This window comes from Thermobia domestica, chromosome 11 (assembly GCF_964235325.1).
Source record: "Thermobia domestica chromosome 11, izTheDome1.hap1.1, whole genome shotgun sequence".
NCBI classification, from domain to species: domain Eukaryota; kingdom Metazoa; phylum Arthropoda; class Insecta; order Zygentoma; family Lepismatidae; genus Thermobia; species Thermobia domestica.
In genome coordinates this window covers 145,402,504-145,419,660 of record NC_137464.1, presented here as the reverse complement: position 1 = coordinate 145,419,660, position 17,157 = coordinate 145,402,504, and the positions used below count along the sequence as shown (strand labels likewise).

At 37.5% G+C, this 17,157-nt stretch overlaps 1 protein-coding gene across 11 annotated transcripts in view; it reads left to right on the top strand.

Moving 5' to 3' along the window:
* The window catches only part of LOC145664473 (testis-expressed protein 2), a 472,752-nt gene that overhangs the window by 34,279 nt on the left and 421,316 nt on the right, over window positions 1-17,157 (top strand). The window lies entirely within an intron of this gene.

Genomic DNA, 17,157 nt, shown 5'->3' with positions numbered 1-17,157 from the left:
TGTTGAATGCAATATTACCACCTTTTTTCATAACTTGAGCTCCATAAGATATTGGAATTTCGTATGTCAAATAAATGTATAATTTTCTATTTGCAAAATTGGAAGCGTAAGGAATGAATTCGGAAGGAAATATTAGCTTTAACTTATGTAGATTTGCCTGAAACAAAATTTGACAAGATTCATGTAACAATAATCTTATTTAAATTGTAGAAGCCGAAACTGATTTTTGAACTGAAGTTGAAGTTTGAAAATCACTTGAGAATTTTGCATCAGGGTAGGATAAATCTGTATGAAATGGTCCAGCTAATATTAAAAATATTTTCTTTTGCCGATTACTAAGTCAATCTATGGATAGATGAAAATAATGTACATTTGTTTTATACTTGCTTTCATGTAGAAATGAGCCGACCACTTCTTTTCCTTCTTTCAAAAATATTTACTCAAACTGAAGTAATATCATGATTGGAGATTGTTATAAGCTTCAGATAAGTGCTAGGTCACCATCTGATTTATTACGATTATTTCTCAAATGTAATAATATAGTGAAAATTCAAGGCGAAAATAAAAAGTAATTGTTGAAAAAGGATTACCGACTCATCGTTGTGGTGGATCTGTTCTTTTTTTTTCCCCCTACCTACATGCATACGTACATGCTTGCATGCATGGATACATACTGTAATATCTTTCACGTGGTTATGTTTATAAACGTCAAGATGTGCTTTTATTTATGAACAAGACCACGTTCTCTTTCACTAGAAATTATCACATGAAACAGGCGACAGGAACATCGTCACCAATTGGTCATGTGTTGGAAGAAGAACACCAGTACCACTGCTACTGGGGCAATCCAAATGAAATCGACCAATAATGGTTGCTGACAAAATTTTGTTTTTTATTAATTTTTTTCACCTAAGTTTGTACCACATTCAGGGAGTTGAAAGCGGGTTTATTTTTTTTAGCCGCGCAGGTTTTGTCGTAGTGGCCATTTTGTATGGGCGCTTGAGCGTATTTTGAACTTTTCAGAGGATTTGGTTAAACGCTGTCACTTTTTAGGTATTAAAGATAATGAGTTCAAACCAAAGCCACATGAAAGTTAATGGAATGGACAACATTCTGTGTTCTGTGCACGTTGAGACGTTCTTCAGAGCGTCGAAAGAGAAAGCTGTGAACATTGCGGTTGGAAACCTAGAAATGGCCATTTTGGAATGTTCATTTTGAAACAAAATAAATGAGTCTCACCTTCAATTTTTTGTCTACATAGAGACCAGATAGCAGACAACGTCTCAAACAAGTTTCAGATTTGAGAACCATATACTTAATTTTTTGGAAATTTTCAAACTTGCAAATTTTCGAAAATTGTGTATTTTCACCATCAAATATCTCAGGAAGGACACAAGTGGAAAATCTCAAATTGGCACAAAATAGAAGGATAGTTGTTCAGTAACAAGTCGGTAAAATTGCTCACTGAGACTTGAGTGGTTTCTGAGTTATAAGTTTCTTCTTTACTGGGACTTAATATCATGAAGCGCTATAAGGAGTAGATATAAACTTTGTAGCAAAAGTCAAAATAACACGACAGTAGTGTTTAATGAGTAGAGGCACGAGTTTTTCGCAATGCGCGATAAAACGAAATGCGTCAGAATTAAGTAATTTTCAGTTTCTTGACGTTGTATGATATTCTATGTATGTTTTCATTGGTTTGCGTTGCGCGATAAAACGCGAAATTGGCAGTTTTGCGCGAAATTTCTAACAATACGCGATATAACGCGAAATTTCAAAAATACGTTTTCATTACCTTAAAAAACGCTAGTTTTCCGCTGACGGAACGGTAGAACGTGGAATGAACGGTTCATTTTGAGTGATTCGGACACGGCTACAGGGAACATGTTGCGCGTTAGCTATCACCATCCAGCTGGATGGAGAATTCCGAAGTGATGATTGATTAAAGTTTGTTGTAAATGCATTTACACATGTGTGGCTTCCAACAAGCAGTGCCAATTGTGAGTTTTTTTTTTTTTTTTTTCAAGTATGAATTGGTGATAAGTGACAAACGTACAAAATGAATGAATCAAATGTGCAAACATATAACATGCTTATTTTAATGCTTAAATGTAACTTGTGCCTAGTGTTTTCAGGAGATAGCTCAACTTTCCTACTCATAGTAAGTTTAGTTACTGATTTTCCTTCAGTTTGATTTAAAAAAATGTAATTTTCTGTAAGTGAAATTGACAATGTCAAACGAAATATTCAGTGTATTTTGTTTTTAAGTAATTAGTGGTTTATTTTTACAGTGATCTATGAATAAAAGAAACAGTTCTAAACATGTGAGGGAATTCTTTTCCACAAGAGCTACAAAATGCGAAACTTTATTTGCAAAATGCGACAAAACGCGAAATATAAAAAGCGAAACGCGAATTCTTAGTGCGAAAAATTCGTGCCCTTATTAATGGGTAAAGTATGCATAATTTATGAATCATATCTTGTACAAAAAACGAAACGCCTCTGTTATTTCTTTTCTGCCTATAGCGCTTCTGTTAAGACATTAGTGAGGTAAACAGTTGACTAATTTGTGTACAGAGTTCGGCATTGATATTGAAAGTACGAACTGTAAGAGTTGTGAACTCTGTGGGTGTGAGTTTCCGGAGAACCTTAGTCATTCGTAGATAGTTCGGAGAACCTTAGGCACCCACACTTTGTCATTCGTAGATAGTTTAAAAAAGGTCTTGGGCCATGGGGATGAAAAAAAAATTAATAAAAAGATCGTTATTTTCCTGATTGATGTCTTTAATTCTCCCAATCCACAATTTCTCGTCGTAAATACAGGCTACGGTATCATTAGCTGGAAATGACAACATGTTATGTTCTTCATAACATCTGATTTGTGTTTGCGTCAGAGGTATAAATCTATAATATGATCTGGCAATGATAATTCTTTTACAAGTTCTCCTTTAGCCTAACCGGCATAACCGTGGGACGTAAAACTCAAAGATTTTCTTTTACAAGTATCAAATCTCGAATTTCTTGCTGTTTGACAGCACTTCTTCTGATGAAACATAGATAAATTGTATGTCTGAGATACTATAAACACAAAACCTGTACATCTGTTGAGCTGTTAAAATCGCGAATTTCACATCATTGCAACAACTTGTAACTCAGAAACCACTCGAGTCTCAGTGATGCAATTTTACTCACTTGTTACTGCCCAACCATCGTCTATTTTGTGCAAATTTAAGATTTTTTACTTGTGTCCTTCCTAAGATATTTGATGGTGAAAATACACGATTTTCGAAGATTCTCAATGTTTAGAAATTTCCAGAAAATCAAATATCGATATATGGTTCTCAGATCTGAAACTTGTTTGGGATGTTGTTTACTATCTACTACCATTTCATAAAGATAGGCCCCTGATTTCGCGGTACTGCCCTGACGTTCACTCAAAACTTACATTGCATTGTCATACCTTGTTAGAATTGTTGGAATGTTGTCTTTTCAGTACTTAAGACATAAAAATTTTCTTTGTACTGTGTAGTGAGAAACAAATTGGAATTAATGAAAAAGTGCGTATTTTATCGTACTTTTTTGGTAGAGTAATGTTTATAGGACTATATCTCGGAAAGGAGATCACATGAAATAATTCCCCGTGCACGATATGTAGGTGCATCTATTACATCTAAGTTCTGAAAATTTCATTACTCAACACGTAGTAATTTTCTTGTTATTCAGTAAAAAGTGAGACATCATTATCTCTGAATTGCTGCGGTGTATTATCAATCTGAAAAAAAAAAAAGAAAGAAAGAAAAAAAAACCTTTTAGAAAGACCTTAAAGTACCTTTTTCAACCAAACTGTTTCAATTTGTTTTAAAAGATAAACAATAACAAATATGACATTATGATTTTCTCTGCTCTGCGCCTTTCGCTATCGCAGATTATTCGGAGTACCACGTTGCCACATTTTCCTGGCGCGTATACACTCTCAGCCCGACGGGTATTTAAACTTGTCACTCACACTGTCACTTTGCAGAGATATTTTTAAAATTTCATATCTCCAAAGATTTTAAACTAATTTCTGAGAAATTAACAGGGTATACAGTAAACATACCTATTGTTTAAAATTAAGAGAAACGAACTGTTTACCTTGTTTAGATTTGCATGTGATGGTCCTCGAAAATTAGTTGCTTTTTGTCAGTTTTTTCACTTACTGCACGCAGTACAAAATACATTTGCACCAAAACGAATACACTCACGAAGTTTATGATATGATATAATCTTAGTTGATATGTAATATTGAGTTTACACTTCACAGAAAATCTGTTTTCAGATCTAAGAGTCCTAGTATTTCTCTTTAATGTTGTACATTTCGAAGCACTTCCCCACACAAAGTTCAACTTCATATATCAGACAATTAACGCTAATATTTTATTAAAAACTTCCGTCACCGTGCGGATGCTACGCACTTTGCATCTCCTTTGTCCTACTCTATTAGGATTTGCGGATATTAGGGGGACTTTGTATGGGTAATGGCCCCTTGCTACCAGTCTTTCATGGGTGGAGACTGGAATAGTCCCTGTAGTTCAGTGCCTGCTCAGTGCAGCAGTTTTTCTGCTACGTTCACATAAAAAGTTCGAAGTGCGATTTGTTTTCCTGCTTTCTTCCTGTACAGTACGTGAGCACTGACAGTGATAAGTCAAACAGCAGAAAAAACATCTTCCATCATTTGATAGACATACTAATAGCTCTTACGTAGTTGATTTGTAAAAATCGCGTAAAGCTGGCTGAAAAGCACATGCGAGTAATCAATGTAAAAGATTTCTCGTTTTCAATAGAAAGTAACACGCTTTTACTTAGAAAACAGAGTTTCGTTTCATAATTTTTCTTTTTCTCAATCTGCTGTTTTGCGTATTTATTCATTTCTTTTTCTACTATTCCCGGCGGGAGCTTATGTGGTTTGGATTCCAAGTTAGTCAGTAGGTCCATGTCTCATATCGCCTCTGTTGAACGGGACGTTAAACTCAAAATCAACTAAACCTTTTTACTATAAAACTTCATCGGTAAAAATAGCTGAAACACTTTATATGGGAAATACTCTGTAGATAGCCTAGCATTTTGTTTAATTCCCGGGACACCACTAAACAGGGGTTTTGCATTTACTTGAGTTTTATCGCTCCAAACTACATCAGAAGCTGCCTTCAAATAGGAACAACGCGATTCTTTTTCTTCTTTCAGGGCGCAGGTTCACTTGAAACAGAGTTACTATCTTGTTCACTCCCGGATATTCCACCATTGAGCACAAAATAATCAATGTCATTACTATCTAACTCATCACCATTTGTGTCGGAGTCATTCATCAGTTCTGCAATTTCATTATTGCTCAAAATTTTGCCACTTCCTTCTGTAATGCCGCCGCTCGTAGAAGGAATATTGATAGTTTTTTTTTAAATAAAAAAGCACGAGAAATACTTAGGAAAAATATAAATGCACGTTCGCCCGTCTCACTCCAATGAGCACAGGGGGCCGCGGTGGCTCAGTGGTAGAGCGTTCACCTCTGGTGCTTGGGGTCCCGGGTTCGATCCCAGCCCCCGACAAGTAAACTTTGTGGTGGACAAACACCGTGTGCGTGGGTTTTCTCGGGTTTCTCCCGTTTCCTCCCACTTTCTTCATTCCACCATTTCATTCATTACTCATCATCACCGTCTCCTTTAGCCTAACCAGCATAACCGTGGGACGTAAAACTCAAAGATTTCATTTTTTCCAATTAGCACATAGGATGTGAGTGTGTAAGTTTTTGACGCCTAGGAACTGAAGGGAAGTGTTGAAAACGTAATCAGTGCGACATGATTAGACTGAAAAACAGTCCTCGTCACCTACACATTGCATAGTTTTCTTTCATTGAAATAAAACAAAGGACCCATGTTTCTCTATTACATTCAGCAGGGGAATTGATCACAGAACAACTTGGGTGAACATGTGATTGCCAAGGCTACATTTCTTTTTTCCTTTTAACATGTTCGTAAGCTGGTAAGTGTGTATACTGATAGATCTTGAGGTAGAAATGGAACCATTGTTAATAAGTGTCCAGGAAGATAGCAGGAGCTATGATGAGTCAACAAGTGACGAAATGGAATGAGATAAGTAGATTAAGAGATGAGTTTTTGGATGTGTTACTTCAACATTTTATTTCGATTATATTGAGATACGTACATACATTGTTATTATTATTAAGATGTTGTGAAAGGTTATGAAATCTTAAATACTTTTTTCCTATTACATTCTTATGAAGTAGGCTTCGCGCTGCAAGCTTTCTGAACGCGACAACACAGCACAACATCGTTGCCACACTTCCAGTTACTGTATGCTGTTTCTTCATATAAGCGCGGGGAATTTAAAGGCTGGGCTGCAACATGGCTCTCCGCTTAACTCATAGAATATGTTCGAATAAACATTTTAATTTAAAAAATCATTACTCTTCCAACTAAACCCTTTTTCGTTAAAAGTTTCAGATATTTGGAACACTAGAGTTCCAAATTTTCGAACTGTGTTTTGTACTTTTCTCTACCTACCACGGTAAAAGAGATCATAGCGTCATACATTTATTTTAATTACACAAAAAGTATCAAGTGATGAAAATGGAACTTTTCAAACTTAAGTAAATGGCTGCACCTACATCTCGTACACAGGAAATTATTTTAAGTGATCTCGTTATGAACATTGATTTACCAAAAAAAAGTACTATAAAATACACACTTTTTCATTGATTTCTATTTTTTTTCTTATTACACAGTACAAAGAAAATGTTTGTATCTTAAGTATTGAAAAGACAACATTCTAACAATTCTAACGAGGTACGTCAGTGCAATATGTCTTGAGGGAACGTCAGGGCAGCACTGCGAAGTCAGGGGCCTATATTTATCAAATGGATAGTAGTCCCTATGTAGACAAAAAAATTTAAGGTGAGTCTCATTTATTTCGTTTCAAAATGAACATTCCAAACTAGGTTTCGAACCGCAATGTTCAGAGCTTTTTCTTTCAAAGTTCTGAAGTACGTCTCAATGTGCACAGAACACAATGTTGTACATTCCATTCCATGAAATGTCCATTCCATCTTTAAAACCTAAAAAGTTACAGCGTTTAACGGAATCCTCTGAAAAGTGCAGAATACGCACACGTGCCTATACAAACTGCGCGGCTAAAAAATAAATGAATACCCGTTTTCAGCTCCCTGAATGTGGTACAATCCTAGGTAAAAAAAATTAGAAAGTACATAAATTTTGTCAGCAACTTTTGACGTGGAAATTGGTCGATTTCATTTGGATTGCCCCTATTCAGAAGTAAGTATAAAATTCTAAGCATCGCCACAAACGACATAGTTTCGGCTGGTCAACTCCCCTCTTCTAGCTTGCCTGGAGCTTTGAGGGATCCTACCTGACCCAAGTCTCCTAGCTTGCCTGGAGCTTTGTAGGAGCTTAACCATTCTCTCAGTATGCATGGTACTTTGAGAGATTCCTAACTGCAACTGCCCAGCTTGCTTGGAGCAGCTTTGTGGTTTCCTCTCCGCTCAGCTTGCGTGGAGCACTGAGAATCCTATCCACTTCCACTCAGCTTGCATGGAGCTTTGTGGAAATCCTTGTCTAGGCTGCCAGGACCTTGGGACACTTATTTATCCTAATTACTTAGTGGATTTTGTATTCATCTTAGTGAATCTGTCCCATTGTTTTATAACAAACTTTTATAATAAAAGGTTGTGGGAGAAAATCGATGCCCGTGTGTAAATTGTTTTACCTTCTATCTTAGTAGGTAATCTTACATGGTAGAAGCTTCGGACTCAATCTGGACCGATTGAACTGAATACTCCTCTACCGGACATTCTCTTTATTAATGGAAAGTCGACTTAGAAAAATAATGTTAGGTACGTGCAATAGACTGTGTTTTCCTCTTAAATAACTAACTTAAACTTTATGCCACAGACTACGTCAGGCAAAAACACTTGTACGAACAGTACAATAAATATGGCTGAACAAGGCTCTAGACCGTCATTCGAGATGACTAAATACTCGGACACATTACTGGTGATCCTGATTTTTTTTAACGTTATTTGGTCATTTGTTGCTACTTCAACCGTGGACAACAGAAAAAACGAAAGAATTACTTCCCGTATATTTGCAAGACTTTACTTTAGATTTAGTTCTCCAACCAAAAACTCAAAATCAGTTGGATAATCTTACATACGAATCATTAAAGAGCAAATTGATAAATCGTAGTCGTCCTAAATTACCAACCTAGAAGACAGAATTCGAATTTTTTCAAATACAACAAGGCGAGAATGAAGCTGTAGAAAATTTTACAGCTCTAGAAAATTATTTATCTCTAGGATTAAAGAAGAATTTTATGCAGAGAATTGCGTTAGAAATCCTTCAAATCTTTTCAGAATCATCTTCACTCATTAGAGGCCGCACAAGATCTCGAAAAAGGAGATTATGTGGAGTTGTCACAAACAAGTTATTCCTTTTGTGGACAACCTTCCAACACCTTACCTGTGTCTATTGGTGAATTGCATCCACCTGCCGTTACTAGCTTCTCTTTACGTACGTATGGACACCAACCAAACCATACTATATATCAATGTTTCTCAACCTGGAGGTCGCGAAAATAAGCGGAAGAGATAAATATAATTAGAATCTAATACCTGAAAATATTTTAAATATTATTTTTAATTTTATTCTGATAGGCATATTTTTATTTTTATACATACTGTTAAGAACAACAACAAATCTACTAAACATTTTCGACAAGTGCAAATTTGTTTAAAAATCCATTTAATTGAAAGAGGTATGATATGAAAGTAACAAGAACTGCATATTGAAATACTAGAAAAATACAAATGCAACAAAACTTGCATATTGATACACAATTCAAATTGAAAGCTAATGAGGTACCTGAGCGTGGTGTGATTTCAGTAGTGCGGCAATGTCCGGTTCTATCTTCGTGACGCACACTATCACGCCATTTTCAACTGATAAACGATTTTTTTGTCTTTGTTTTAATGCTTAGCATGAAAGAAAAACAAGTTGCTTTTAACAGTTTCTGGTGATACTGAACACATACATAATATACCAAATTCACATCAATATGAGATAACTCAAAGTGGCGACCTTTCGAAAATACTCAAATGACTTTTTTAACAACTCTTGAAGTTTTTTTAAACCAAAATTAGAAACCACTTTATTTCTTTATCATATGACCCAAAATTAAGGGAGTTACGAAGTTTTAAAATTTTGAAGCATTATGACGGATCAGATTCGATATTTGTAATATGAATAAACTGAGCAAATTTGGATTTAATTCATTCGCTTTTAGGGAAGTTATTGTATCCACTACTAGCTGAAAATACTCACTGTTCGTATGGGGCTGTATTTGGAAGTCAACACCTGTGGGAATATTTCCATTCATCTCAGCAACCGCAAAAACTATGAATTCGACACTAATATCGGTCATTTTGGATTACTTTTACATGTCTTGGTAGCCCCCCTCGGTGAACCCCGGCCCGCATACAATGGTGGCTGAAGTTGAAAGTCATCATTAATGAAAGTGTCACCATTGATCTCAACGATCGCGAAAACTATGGATTTGACACTAATATCGGTCATTTTGGATTGTTTTTTACATGTCTCGGCATACCCCCGGCCCGGAATCGAATAGAGTGAATTTGGAAGTTAATGCGATCGGAGTTTCACCATTGATCCCAGCGACCACGAAAACTATGAATTTGACACTAATATCGGTCATTTTCTACTACATTTACATGTCCCGGCAAGCGATCCCCTAAGACCCTCCTGGTTCGAATTTAAAAAAAAAAAAAAAAAAAAAAAAAAAAAAAAAAAAAAAAAAAAACCGCTTCGTCTTGGTCTGGGGCCTGGATCAAGGTACCCGTGACCAAAATTTGGTAGCTCGGTCCAGTCGTCTGGCCCCCAGACCGCACACAGACAGACACATATACAAACTCTTTATTTTATTTATATTAGATAAAATGTACAAGAAATAGATTCTACTGTTATAGAAATAGATGGATATCGTGAGATCTCCACAATAGGTATATTAAAAATCACACACAAGCTTATTACTAACCAGAAATTATAAGGGGGTCGCTGACAAGAAGATGGGATAAAATGAAGGTCGTCATACGAATTAGATTGAGAACCACTGATATATATAAACAACCCCCTAGTTGGCGAACTTATAAAATTACTAACAGATGCAACTACGCAAATTCTTCCTTCCGCACCCCCGCTACAGGGTGTTTCCCAAAATCAGAGCTTAACCTGCCCCTCCACAGTAGGCACATTTGTTACAATTCCTACCCACCCATGCCAACTCTAGACGAACAATGAACAATTCATCGGATATTAACAGAATTGCCAACCAAATGACAGAACTCTGTTAATTGCACAAAATGCTATGAGTAGATCACAATTTAAAAGAAACAGAGGTGGCTCTGCTAATGGTCAGCAAAGGTAAGGAAATAATGGAAAAAATAACGATAGGAACGGAAGGAAAAACAATAACGATAGGAATGGAAGGAATAATAATAATAATAATGATAATAATTCGAATAGAAGTAATAGTAATCACAAAAATTTTAAACCTGAAAAAATGTCAGTGTGTGCCACATGTTTTAAGGTTCACGGAGCTAGTAACTGTTTCCAGAATAATAACTAGGGAAACGACTAACCAGGCTCCAGAACAAACCAACCATTCTGTAGGCCACTGCACAGGAATACGATCAACAATCTAACAAACGAAGTATAGAAAGCCAAACCATTAATAAGCATCCTTAGCTAGTGAAAAAATAAGCCCGAAATTCACAGTTCACTCATCAGTGACGTATCTTCAAATGACAGAAGGGAACGCATAAATTTAAATATGCAAGAAAATAAGCCAGTTATTAATGTCCGAGAGGACACAGCTGTTTTACCAGTAATAATAGACACGGGCTCTTCCTTGTCTCTGTGGCCAAAAAACGGTTTACCACCGAATTCTAAATTGACACCATTCTCCTCTAATATTAGAGGAATTACTAATACAATCGTTAAGCTCAGGTATATTGCTTTAATCAAATTTAAAATTGGAAACACTGCCTTTTCTCATTATTTTAGAATTTTGGAACATGGTTATTTTTTCGCCCGTAATTCGGAGAGGACTTGCTTAAGTACCTTCAGGACAAAATAAACTTACAGAATAACACATTATCTGTATATTAGAAACCAGTTTTTGCTATTGAATACGACGCCAGACCGGAAGAACTATCAAAAAAGGCAATTAATTCCATACATCAGCATGCCTCAACAGACGTATTTACGACTCGTAAAGTCATCATTACTGTTAGAACATTTCTTTCTTCTTGTTAATATCAAGGACCCATTCTTTATTGTATCAACCATTACAAAACTTACTGAACAGATATGGCAACTTTAGCTAAAAATACACCAATTGCCTACGTAGAAGATAACTTGCAAGAGAATAATTTCCTTCTGAGGAGGAACAGATGACGGAAAACGACGTACACCAAACTCCGTTGAGGACAACAGGAAATTCAGGATAGACTAAAGAAGTCAGCCACAACATTCGACATTAAATTTTTAAATATAAACAGACTTACCAGAGCATCGAATAACTGCTGTACGTAACCTGTTGTATAAATGTAGAGACGTGTTATCTTATTCACCCGAGGACATTGGTTGTTTTAGAGGCTACACTTATAAAATACGCAATGGTCCAATTAATATTAAAAATTCTTTCTTTCACCAATTACTAGGTCAATGTGTGGATACATGAAAATAATGTATATTTGTTTTATACCCGGTTTCATGTAGAGATGAGCTTCCCGTTTCTTTTCCTTCTTTCGAAAATAATTATTCAAACTGAAATATTTCATGATTAGAAACGGTTATAAGCTTCAGATGAAGATATATCATTCTCAGAAATGCTAGGTCACCAGCTGATTTATTACGATTATTTCTCAAGTGTAATAGTATAGTAAGAATTAAAGGTGAAAATAGAAAACATTTGCTGAAAAAAAAATACCGACTCATCGGTGTTGTTGATTTCTTTTCTCTACCTACCTACCTACATAATACATACATACATACTTACATAGATATACTCACAATATGTATAAACTGTAAAAATTGATTCTCACTCACTCATATAGTATATATATTGTTCAATGTTCCTTTACTTAATTATACCGTTACCTTAAATATCTAATAACTATCTTTATTAAACATGCTTCCGTTGACCTAATAACTATGTTTATTAAACATGCTTCCGTTGACTGTATATTTACTTCTCTACACATAATACATAACCACTTAACAAACTTTTCTTCAAACATAATCATACTTTTTTGTAAACTCTCTCTTCTTTTCTAGAAGATGAAATGTGCATAAAACCATAACTCTTTTCGCCCTCAACATCCTCCTTCCCTTCAAGAAGACAACTATTATTCGTATCCCCATTTATCAGGAGGTCTTCTCATTCTTTGCGATTTTCTCCTGTATTTTTGACTAATTGTCTCCTGTTTCATCATACCTTTATTGTTTTTACGAGTTTCATGAACTAACACATGTTCTTTTCTCTCTGCTTCATTCTGACAATTTCCCTCCTACCTTCGGTCTACTTCCCTAGGAACTGTATCGTTGGACTCGTGACTTCCTGATCTCACTTCCCACTTACTATCTGAATCCCTTGTTGCTTCATTTTCCGTACTTGATTTCCCATCTGCAATCCTTACCTGATGTCTGTGAACCCTTCTTATAGACCCGTGTACTCGTACATGTAAAACATTATTACGTTTGTACCGTACAAGATATGCCTTAATAAATTTTGATAAGTCAGCCCTATAATTTCTCACCCATATAGGTGTTCCTTTTTTCAAACCTAGTCCTCTTCTCTCTGAACAGTCTTGCTCTTTAGTCTTACTGGAAAATACTTGTGGAGAAACAGACCAGGTGTGAGGCTTAAAAGAATACAAAAGAAAAGCAGGCGAGCTATTGATGACTTTAATAGGCGTGTGCAGAACAGCATAATTAATCTCAGCTAACCATTTTACTAAACTTTGGCTGGTGACTCGACACAAGTCTTTTCTACCGGCGTTGGGATGTGGCGCCCCCATCGCCCGGCTCCTTCAGGGGTCGCAATCAGCCACTGGTCCTCTAGGTTGGGGGTTGGGTTGGGCCGATCACCCAATCTGTCAAAATACCGATCGCAGCAGCAACCAGAATGCCTCGGATGAAGCCGGACGGATCTTCTGAATTGACCCCTGCGTGGATATGGACATGAGCTTTGGTTTTGCTATTGGACGACGCCTGGACCCGGGATCGTGGGACCGAGGAGTGAAACGTGTTTGCACCCAGCCGGACCGGACGGAGTGATGCCCGGAAAGGGAAAGCTGGGAGTTTGCGACGCAGGGATCTCCGGAGAATCACTAATCTCTTCCCCAGACACGGTGGGACGTGGGTCTTCTCCAAAGTATCCATCAGTCGGTGTTTCAAGTGGCCCTGGCTCCTTGTCAGTTTGACTCGGAGTCACAGCTCAGCTTGTTGACAAGGGTGGAGCAGGAAGGACCTGCCCACCTCGTTGGACGCCTAGAACGATGACGGGGAAGCTGAGAAGACTTTGGGTTTCATTTCTCCATGGATCTGCATCGATCACCTTCATCAGCACCTATTCAGCAAAGCAAAGTTGACACAGTCCCGAGATACCTCGTCATTCAAGATAAGTCAGAAGCGACAGCTGGTTCTTTGACTAAGTTATCGCCTTTTGTTATTTTTAAACAGATTTGCCATATTGCAACGGGCACTTTCCCGGATGGCCACATCAAGAAGCTACGAAAGGGTTCGTTGTTAGTGCACACAATTACTGATAAGCAGTCCACTCTTCTTTTGAAGTGTCAGCAGGTTGGATCAGTGCCGCCAGTTGAATATTAGTAAGGGTGTGATTACTTGCAGAGACTTGCACGATGTCCCGATGGGGGACATCCTTGAAGAGCTACGCGACTCCAACGTTACTAATGTTACGTTGATCTGGAGAAGGCCTACGATACGGTCTGATGCTATGGTATCTTACGGCAAGTGCACGCATGGGGCGTGCGTGGACATATGGGATTTTTTCTCCAGCATTTCCTCTGCGAGCGCTCCTTTAGAGTGAAGCTTGGATACACAGTGTCTCGGTCTTTTTCTCAGGCTACTGGTGTTCCGCAAGGCAGTGTGCTCAGTGTGACTTTATTTGCTGTGGCTGTGAACAGTGTCATGGCCGAACTTTCACCTTTTGTGCATGGGCTGCTGTATGTGGACGATATATATATAAGAGATCTCCAGCGAATACGTGTGTTTATTTTTGTTGCTCCGTAAAAGGGTCAAAAAGAGATGGTGAAAAGTGTGTGTAGTGACAAGTGCTATATATAGTTGGATCCGTGAATGTTCGGAGAGGACGATAGTGAAAACCATATCAAAATTGGACACTGGTTCCTAAAATATAAGTGAAAAACTGGCCAAAAATTTCACAGTTAATAACATTATAATCAATGTAAAGCATATAGATATGTTTATAGTGGGAAGTATTTTAAAAAAGTAAAAACTAAAAGATCAGCATTTCCTGTTGTACTCATCGACAGTACAGTAAATGAGCTGGTCAGTATACAGCTGCGGATGAACATTCTAAACGGTGAATAAGGACTTTGAATATTTTCTACATTTCTCGGACTAGAATTACTCATATAAAAAGATGACGTGCAGCATGGGCTTTTAAGCCAACTTTGGGGCACTGTGGCACCCGGACCGAAAGGACCAGGGACCGAGGGTCCCCAACCCTCCTCACTTCCTCCCAGGACCTCCCCTCTCCCCCTCCCCTCTTTAAAGTTACCCCTCTCAAGTCCCCCCGTTCGGGAATGGTGCCTAAAGTGTTCCTACCAAGTGTTTAGTTAAATCACTTAAGAAATAAAAAACTATTGCCCATCGTAACTTCCGTGTAGTGTATAGAACACACAAACTCAAACACGTTTGTGACTATTACTAAGAATAATCAGTGTTTAGTACACACCGGTGTGTGCGTATAATCACAATCCGAGTATGGCGATGTATAGATCTCCTCCGGGAACGCCCTCAAGGGACCAATCTCCAATCAATCCCACTGTAAGAATTGACAAAACAGACGAAAACGGACACAAGAAAAGGACACGGGAAGAATCAACTACTCCGTAGCTCCAAACAAAGAGGAACACAATGGAAGAACCTGGGTTTGATACCATGGGCCAATTAGACCAAGAAATGACCTATATTGAAAATCTATTGGATTGGAAAAAGATAGGCAAGACGCATTTGGAAAAATTGAAGAAAAGAGCAATTGTCTGGGTAAAGGATCGCTCACAACTACTAGGAAGACTGGAGCAGATGGAGAAGATGAACTCCAAACTACAAGAAAAATATGATAGCTTACAGAAGGAAAAGCTAATAACCGAAATGGAGATGATAACAGGACAGAAAGGTAACAGAGGAGAAGACAAAAAACTGATTGATGAACTAAAATCCAAGAACAACAAACTAGAAAAAGAAATAGAAGACCTAAAGGAGGAAAAACTCGAAATCAAGAAAGACAGAGAAAGGCAATACAAAAGATGGGAGATAGAAATCACGGAAATAACCGAAAGTAGAAATGAATTAAGGAAACAATTACAAGATAAGGCGAGGAAATTAAACAAATTAGAAGATGAATTTAATCTACTAGAGAAGAAACATAATCAGTTGAAGGAAGAACTTCACCAAACACAGCAATTATTTGGCAGAGAAACAATCGAGAATGAGAAACAGAAAAGCGTATATAGAGAAAGAATTGCGGAACTAAGCGAAAAACGGGGAGTGGATGGAGACAGTTATAAAAGAGATCCAAAACTTGACAAGGAAGATTGATGAAATGAACGAAAGAATGGATACGGACGATAACACAACATGGTCGGATGTCGTAAGAGGTAGAAAAGTGACGGAAAAAGAAAAGAAGATTCTTGAAGTGACTGCGAAGACGAAACCAGCACTGTTCTTCAGACCAAATGAGGGAGAAACGGTGAAAGAGACGGCTCAACGCCTAACAGAAACGATAGATCCCAGAAAAGAGAAATTGAAGATAACTGGCATGCAAATAACGAAAGATCTAGTTGTATTGGAGACTGCTACCAAAGAGGACCTACAAAAAATTGCAAATAAAGAGAGACTTCAGAGTTGAAGAGAGCAGGAAAAGGAACCCTCTGATGATTGTCTATGGAGTCCCAGCAGATATGAAAGACGAAGAACTGGTGGCAGCAATCATCGAGCAAAATTTTGATGAGGATGAACTATTAGAAGCCAAAAACATTAAGGCACGGTTCAGAGCAGGCAAAAGAGGCCAGAAGAAGTGCCACTTAGTGATAGAGGTTACGCCTATCACTAGGAAAATGCTAATAAACAAGGACAGGATCTATATAGACTACGAATCCCACAAAATCAAGGATTTCATTGTAGTCCCTCAGTGTTATAACTGCCAAGAATTTGGACACGTCATGAAGTATTGCGAGAGTAAAGACAAAAAAAGATGTAGGTATTGCGGCACGCTGCGTCATAAGAGCGAGGACTGTGAGGAGAAAGACAAAAAGATTTGCGTTCCGTGTAAATTAAGGCACAAAATATGTCAAACTCCAAATTCAGAAGAATGTGTCTCATACAGAGTCGCCCGAGAACGCATAATTAGTAAGATTAACTATGGATAAGCAGTATAGACCGTATAAGAACAAGAAAAATAAATCCCCAAGCAAAGTAAGAAGAGACAAACAAAGGCTAGAGGAATTCTTAGATAGGAAAAGAAGAGCTGCAATATCGACAAAGGAAAAATCCATACAAGTGGACCTAACGGATGGAGATAACCAAGGCAAAAAACTACAAGTAACACCGAAGAAGATGAACAATCTTAGACAAAGGGAACGTGAATTGACAAAAAATGATAAAAAAGATGTTAAGATTCACTTCGTGCACGGGGAAGATAAATATCTATTTCCGGTTACGGAAGAACCTATCCAGGATAACAAAATAACGTCAACTACACTAGCGGACAGCAAAGAAGAGATAGGCACAATATTTAGGG